The 8,007-nt window shown below is 44.3% G+C and overlaps 1 protein-coding gene across 1 annotated transcript in view; it reads left to right on the forward strand.

The window, feature by feature from the left end:
- ehbp1 (EH domain binding protein 1) overlaps positions 1 to 8,007 on the forward strand; it is a 110,116-nt gene that overhangs the window by 48,560 nt on the left and 53,549 nt on the right.

An 8,007-nucleotide genomic window follows, 5' to 3' on the forward strand; every position in this document is an offset into this window, starting at 1 on the left:
TCTTCAGTCCTGGATGTGGACTCCATTTCCCAGCTCTCCCGCAGCCCGGGCCCTTGAGAACATACTGGAACTTCACACACAGCACATCCGGACTCTTACAGGCCCTTTATCTTCATTCAGTACATCTCCTCTCACTTCCTGCACCTGTTTGTCCATTTTGTGCTTTATGATGTTTTTAGGTCTCTCTATGGATTTCTTCATCTTTCTGTTCCCTTTAAATTTCTTCCTCACTCATTGCTCTGTTCTTCTTCTCCTCCGCACTCTCTCCTCCCCTCTCCTCATCTCTTATCCTCCTCTCTCTTCCCTCTTTTCATATTCTATCCTCCCTTCTTCTAATCTTCTCTTCTCATCTCTTCTCTTCCTTCTCATTTCTCTCCTCCCCTCTTCTCCTCTCCCTCTTTCCTCTCCTCTCTCCTTTCCTGTACCTCTCCTGACTCCTCTACACCAGAATCCATAAACGCACTCACACTGTTACTAATCTTCTACAGAACCCTGACAGTAATCTTGATCATAAATGTAAATACACAGCCTAACAATAATTATAAATGTAATCCTAAACCTAACACTAGTAATTAGTACAAATTGTAGATTTTAAAATGAAAATATAGTTTATTTTGTAATGCTCACGTAAAGGCTAATGTAGGCTAATGTGCATTTGTATACACAAACACTCACATTGGTGAGTCCTCTCCCTGTTCGATTATGCATGTGCTGGTGTGTATTTTCAGGTACTATGGCTGTGTTTCTAGTTTTGTGTAAAGTATGAATTACTTTAGCGTGAATGAAGTCAAACAGGATTAACACACATTCAGAGAAGTGCAATGTATACACACACGATTGTGTCTTCTGTAATACTAACTGTGTATGAGAGGGTGATATTGGAGATCATAAAAACTGTTGGTGGTAGCAGCTGAAATTTGAATTTCAATTTCATTTGCGAATACTTGCACACACAATTACCCTCATGCTCATGAATACCCACACACACACGAATACCTGCACACATGAATACCCTCATGCTCATGAATACCCCCACACACAGGCAGTCATGGTCTGGTGGTAGAGAACTGGTCTTGTGACCGGAGGGTCGTGGGTTCGATTCCCAGACCTGAGGCCATGACTGAGGTGCCCTTGAGCAAGGCACCTAACCCCAACTGCTCCCCGGGCGCCGGGCTAGGGCTGCCCACCGCTCTGGGCACGTGTGATCCACAGCCCCCTAGTAATCACTAGTGTGTGTGTTTTTGTGTGTGTGTTCTAACTGCACAGATGGGTTAAAAGCGGAGGACAAATTTTGATTGCGGTGAAAAAATCACAATTGACAAAATAAGGCACATTTACATTTTTACACGAATACCTGCACACACAAATACCCTCATGCTCATGAATACCCACACACATGAATACACACACAAATACTTTCTCACAAGTACATGCATGAACACATGCGTGAATACACTTCCAACACCTTCCCTGTAAATTAATGATTTCCAAACATGCATTTTCAGTATTTCCGTATAGGTTGGAGGGGCCTACACCTACCTGTCCTCTCCTGTACGCTGCCATGCTAGCCTGGTCCTGTCCACAACACACACCTGTGATTGATGAATATTCAAGACATTTTATTAACAATGATTTCACATGCAAGCAAAGCAGATTGATGTCTCAGATTGTGTAAATTTCTAAGGAGTGTGTGTGTGTGTGTGTGTGTGTGTGTGTGTGTGTGTGTGTGTGTGTGTGTGTGTGTGTGTGTGATTCCATGTGTGCATGCATGCGTGAAGGTGTGTGCTTCACTCACATAAAACCGCTGGTCATTATTAATGTTTCGTTTCTCAGGGTGTTTCTGTTGTGTGTTTTTAGGGCTTGGGTTCTGTGTCTGGCTTGACTGCACAGCTCTGAACAACTGTGTGTTGATATTTGTATGCTGGCATCATTTTGTTGGTGCTCTTTTGCGTGTGTCTCTAGAAGGGCAGAGGATCTGTGTATCTGTGCAGGCCAGCTGTGGGGATTAATGTAAATGAACAAAGGATGAGAAGATGTGCCTTTCTCACTGACTGAAAGACAGAGAGAGAGAGGTGGAGGGATGCTCTGATTCACCAGAGCGCTATCTTCTGCCCCTCGGACGTGCAGCCTCCATTTTCTCTTCCTTCTCTTTGCCGGTGAATCGATTTCACCCTTCCTGCACAGTTGTTTTCTCTGTCTCTATGTCTGTTCGACTGTCTGGGCCTGTCTCTCTTTCCCTGTGTCTGTCTGACCGTCTGTGCCCGTCTCCCTGTCTCTCCGTGTGTTTGACTGTCTGCGCCCGTTTCTACGTCTGTCTCTGTCTCACTGTCACCTTCCCCGCCGCTGCTCTGATGGGGGGATTTGGAGCTGTTCATGCTTCCTAAATTCCAGTATGTTCTGGGTGTTAATCTAAAGGAGAAGGTTTCGTCGTCACACTGTGGTTCGCCAGATCTGCATACGATCTCTCCAAACACACCCACCCAGACTTCTGCTGGAGTGCACACCAAGAAGAGCTTGAGGATTTGAAGAACTTGTCACACTTTCACTCTTGCATGCACCTCGTCTCGCTCTCCCTCTCCGTCTGTGTCTCTCCCTTTCTCCTTCTTTCTCCGTTTATCTCTTTCTCTCAGTCGATGGTGTAGGATGTGTGCTGGAACCTCTCAGGCTTCCAGCTATTTCTGGATTAAAAGAGGAAATGCTGTTTCTAGAGTCATTAAAACTAATCAGGCCTAAATTAAATTACCTCATTCAGGACTGGAGAGGACACAGCAGGAGAGTGAGGGAGAGGGGAAGAAAGAAAGACAGAGATGTTCAACTCTTTGATTACAGTTCTTTGTTTCTGTCTTTTTCTCACACTTTTTTTCTCTCATCCTCTCTCACTGAGTGTAATTGAAATTAAACTGAATTAACATTATTTAATTGAGTTCGCACAAGGCTGCAGTCTTTGTTAATTAGGGTCTTGTGAAGGCTACTGGTTTATGACACCCAGAGTCTTCTAGCAGTGAGTGACTTGATACTGTCGTTTTGGGGGTATGTGACTGAAGACCATAAGAAAAGCCTCTCTCTCTCCCTCTCTCTCCCTCTCTCCCCCTCCCCCGCTGAGTAAAGGTCTTTAACTTCAGACCTTCACTATCTCATCGGGACCTGCATCTCGGCGTTTTCCCAGCACGCACTGCTTCACTCGGTTTTTCCTGACTTCACGTTCACTGTGGTGTTCGAACCTCAGAGGATATGAAAGTGCAATTAAACACAGGGGACTTTTCTTTACTCGCTTATGATAAAAGTAAAAGTGCAGTTTTTGGAGCTGTTGAATTTATGTGAAATGTCTATTCTTAAAAAGTGCTTTCATAAATCGTTCAAATGATTGTGTAAATTAAGTTGTAAATCTGTATAATTTAGAGAGGGAGTTTGTGGTAATGTGTTGTAGCTAGCCTGCTGTAAACATACTTGGCCTTATTCGGGGGGTCGGGAGGGGGGTGTTCACTCTGGTGTATTGGTCTGATGGGAGGTGTTCACTCTGGTGTGTTGGTCTGATGGGAGGTGCTCACTCTGGTGTGTTGGTCTGATGGGAGGTGCTCACTCTGGTGTGTTGGTCTGATGGGAGGTGCTCACTCTGGTGTGTTGGTCCGATGGCAGGTGTTCACTCTGGTGTGTTGGTCCGATGACAGGTGTTCACTCTTGTGTGCTGGTCTGATGGTAGGTATTCACTCTGGTGTGCTGGTCTGATGAGGGGTGAGTGTTCACTCTGGTGTGCTGGTCTGATGGGTGATGTTCACTCTGGTGTGTTGGTCTGATGGGTGATGTTCACTCTGGTGTGTTGGTCCGATGGCAGGTGTTCACTCTTGTGTGCTGGTCTGATGGGAGATGTTCACTCTGGTGTGCTGGTCTGATGGGAGGTGAGTGTTCACTCTGGTGTGTTGGTCTGATGAGGGGTGTTCACTCTGGTGTGTTGGTCTGATGCAGAGGTGGGTAGGAACGCGTTACATTTACTCCGTTACATTTACTCAAGTAGCTTTTTGGACAAAAATGTACTTGTAGGAGTAGTTTTAATATGAAAGACTTCTACTTTTACTTGAGTAAATATGTGGTGAGAAAAACGCGACTTTTACTCCGTTACAATCGGATTTGTGCCGCGCGCTACCGTTACTTTCGTTTTGTAAATAATTCGTCTTTTCAGTGAGAAGACTGACCAACGTTTCGTCACCTGAGTATGAGTGACCAATCAAATGAAGCCGGTCAATCACGTGATCACATACGCAAACTTTCTCCACCGTAGCAAGAAAGTGACAGAAAAACCTACCGAGCATCCCTGACCTCATACAGCCAATGTTTACATTACAAACATGTAAAAGGACAGCTGTATTATGCGCTGCAGGGTTGCCAAGTTTTCAAGATCACTTTTAGTGAGATTTAAACCGGGGTGGGAGGTGAGTGTTCACTCTGGTGTGTGGGTCTGATGAGGGGTGTTCACTCTGATGTGCTGATCTGATGAGGGGTGTTCACTCTTGTGTGCTGGTCTGATGAGGGGTATTCACTCTGGTGTGCTGGTCTGATGGGTGATGTTCACTCTGGTGTGTTGGTCTGATGGGAGGTGAGTGTTCACTCTGGTGTGTTGGTCTGGTTAGGGGTGTTCACTCTGGTGTGCTGGTCTGATGAGGGGTGTTCACTCTTATGTGCTGGTCTGATGGGAGGTGTTCACTCTTATGTGCTGGTCTGATGGGAGGTGTTCACTCTGGTGTGTTGGTCTGATGGGAGGTGAGTGTTCACTCTGGTGTGTGGGTCTGATGAGGGGTGTTCACTCTGATGTGCTGATCTGATGAGGGGTGTTCACTCTTGTGTGCTTGTCTGATGAGGGGTATTCACTCTGGTGTGCTGGTCTGATGGGTGATGTTCACTCTGGTGTGTTGGTCCGATGGGAGGTGTTCACTCTGGTGTGTTGGTCTGATGAGGGGTGTTCACTCTGGTGTGTTGGTCTGATGGGAGGTGTTCACTCTGGTGTGTTGGTCTGATGGGAGGTGAGTGTTCACTCTGGTGTGTTGGTCTGGTGAGGGGTGTTCACTCTGGTGTGCTGGTCTGATGAGGGGTGTTCACTCTTATGTGCTGGTCTGATGGGAGGTGTTCACTCTTGTGTGCTGGTCTGATGAGGGGTGTTCACTCTGGCGTGATTAGTCAGCCGCTGCAATAGCAGTGTGCTACAGGGTTCATCAGCGGACCCGACGCAGTCTAAACGCACCACTCCTGGACTAAAAAAGACCACACAGCCGTAAGAGGCTAGCTAGAAACTAAAACCAGATAAAAAGAAGTGATTAAAAGCAGGTTTGATTAAAAAACACAATTACAATAGCACACATACAATGTGCTGCACTTTAAAACCTAATGCGGAAGTGCATTGTTTTCTAAAGACAAGCTATGCCTTTCCGATTTGTTATTTTGCACATAAGGCGTTATTTATCAGGCATTTAGAGGTGTCACTTGATATGTGCCTTATGGCATGAGATGATGAGGCTAATTATCTCATCATGTCCTGTCAAAACAGCACCGTCTGATTTTTCCAGTTCTATTTATTGCTTACTACTCGGTAGAATCAGAATCTTGTGTTCGTGTATTCAGATTTTCCCTTTAGTCGACTAATAGTCGAATCGGGGTTTTTAAAATTTATTTATCTAGAGCTCCTTAAACGGGATCCCGTTCTCATTCAGGACTTTTTTCGACTTCAAAGTAAAAACCTAAAACACTCAGATAAATTAATAAACATGGTAGGTTGGTTTTATTCAGCTTTTATTTATTTACTTATTAATTTTTTTAATGAAACGTTAGAGAACATTGACCAAAAAAAGTGACCGTCAGTGTGCAGTGCACATATCAAACTGTCAGACAGTGCAGACTGTGCAAAATGTCAAAAATATTTTAAATAAAATATGCCTTCCTGAAAATAAAAAAATTGCCACACAACAGCAAAAAAATATAAGGAAAGGTTTAAGTAACTGGGTTTAAAAAGCAAACAACAACAACGAGACACACCGCGATGAGACGACACGACACGACCAAAATGACAAACGGCTGAACTGTTTTTTTTTTTCGCCTTACACGTTTTAAATGGTATGCCATGTTGGTTGTTGTCGTGTGAAATGAAAGACGTTGATGACATAACTTGCACTTTACTTTGTTTGATTCATCTTTATCTTTTTCAAAATACTTTTGAAGTTTTTTAGTAGCCATTATAATCTCGGCAGATGCTGACTATCCTGTAGCGTGTTCAGCTCCGCTCATTTGGATTGTGCAACTGCAGGGTGTGATTTATTAATGTGTAGTAAGGAAGATGCCTATTGTTAATGCGCACACATAATTTAAAATTAATTATTAACAGAAATTAGGATGATTTAATTTGACAAAAGGCTATATATAACGAAAACAAAGACATTTCATGTAACAACTAATGCTTAGCTGCATCCTTGGGCACCCCCATGCAGTTAGAATGGTACATTCGACTATGACGTTCATAGTCGACTAGGGGGTATAGTCGACTATAGTCGAATCAGCGACTATTGCAGGTCATTCCTAGTACATTCCTAGTGTTGCTATAATGAACACTATTGGCTACATCACAGAATTTAGCACACCCAGTGAGATTTATATATTTACAAGTGTGAGTGTGGCATTGTTATTACACCTGTGGTATCTGTACCTGCAATAACACATGAGCTATAGTCAGCAGATATGGACTAGCCAGCATCCCTTAGTTAAGAAGAAACAACATGACTAGTGTTTTGATTGATGTTATTAAATCTTTGAACTATAATAGGCAATTGTATCAGCTATGGTTACACGAACAAAAGCAATGTGTGTTTTTATCTGTAATTATTCAATGAAATAAGACATTCCAATATCACATTGATAAATAATAAATCGGGTCTCAATCTTTCCATCTTAGTTTTCATTTTTGTTTTAGGTGCTACTGGTTACAGATTGTTAGCAGAAATAAAGGAAAACTCAAACCAGAGATATCGGTGTAGTTTGGTTCTCAGGAGGGTATGCCGTTTTCTTCAATATCTGATACCTCTCCTCCTCATCTCAGTCACACTCAGCTGGCCGGTGGTTGTCCCCCAGCCCGGGGGTCGAGGGGGGGGTTGGGGGGGGGGGGGGGAGTCGAGCCAAACTTTGGGCTCTGTTACGAGGGGCCAGACAGAGGCATTCTGTCCTTGGTGGGGGCCCGTGAGCACCAGGGCCACAGAGACTCACTGATGGAGAGGCTGTAAGACCCCAAAACCGCCCCATAATCTGTGAAACCCTATCAGAATAATCCTCTAGAGGAGAACCCAGTGTGCTCAACACCCCCTACACACACTTGAGGCTTCTGTCTTGGACAGCTAGGTGATTCTACAGAGAACCTGAGATGCTTATGAGACTTAGACTTGAGGTCCTGAGGTCCCCCTAACCAGGAGAGTCTTTGGGTTCTTATCACTGATATCTCCACGTTTGATGAGATTAAAGAGAGTAGTTTGAATTGTTTGCTGAGGTGTGGTGGGGGAAGTGGGTGTGGTCATCAGAGTACCCATAAGGCCCTTTTAGACAGCCTCATATAACTTATACCTCACTTATAAAATATGCTTGTGTATGTTCGTCAGAGGATTGACCTGTGTGTGCACTGGTTAGAGCTGTGCGTGAGAATATAAAAAATATTATAAATACAGTCAGTTCTTAGTGTTGGTGTTGTACTGAGGTTGTAGTTTCTTCTCCAGCCTTTGGTTGGCGCCGTATTTGGCTTGTACTGACTGGCCTTCTTGCCCACCCACCTCCATCTCGTCAGTACTGAGAGTCTATGGCCCATCACTAATAAACCTCTGACCTGGTCGTCATCATAACTAATAGGCCGGGTGGTTGTGGCTGGGGCAGTGTCTTTATGTGTGGGCGTTCTGGTCTGTGTGTGTGTGTGTGGTGGGAGGGATGTGTTCATGAGTTAAGCATTTGAAAAGCGTTCCAATACCCATGTTGTATGCCGCACACACA

This window comes from Brachyhypopomus gauderio, chromosome 17 (genome assembly GCF_052324685.1).
Source record: "Brachyhypopomus gauderio isolate BG-103 chromosome 17, BGAUD_0.2, whole genome shotgun sequence".
Classification (NCBI taxonomy): domain Eukaryota; kingdom Metazoa; phylum Chordata; class Actinopteri; order Gymnotiformes; family Hypopomidae; genus Brachyhypopomus; species Brachyhypopomus gauderio.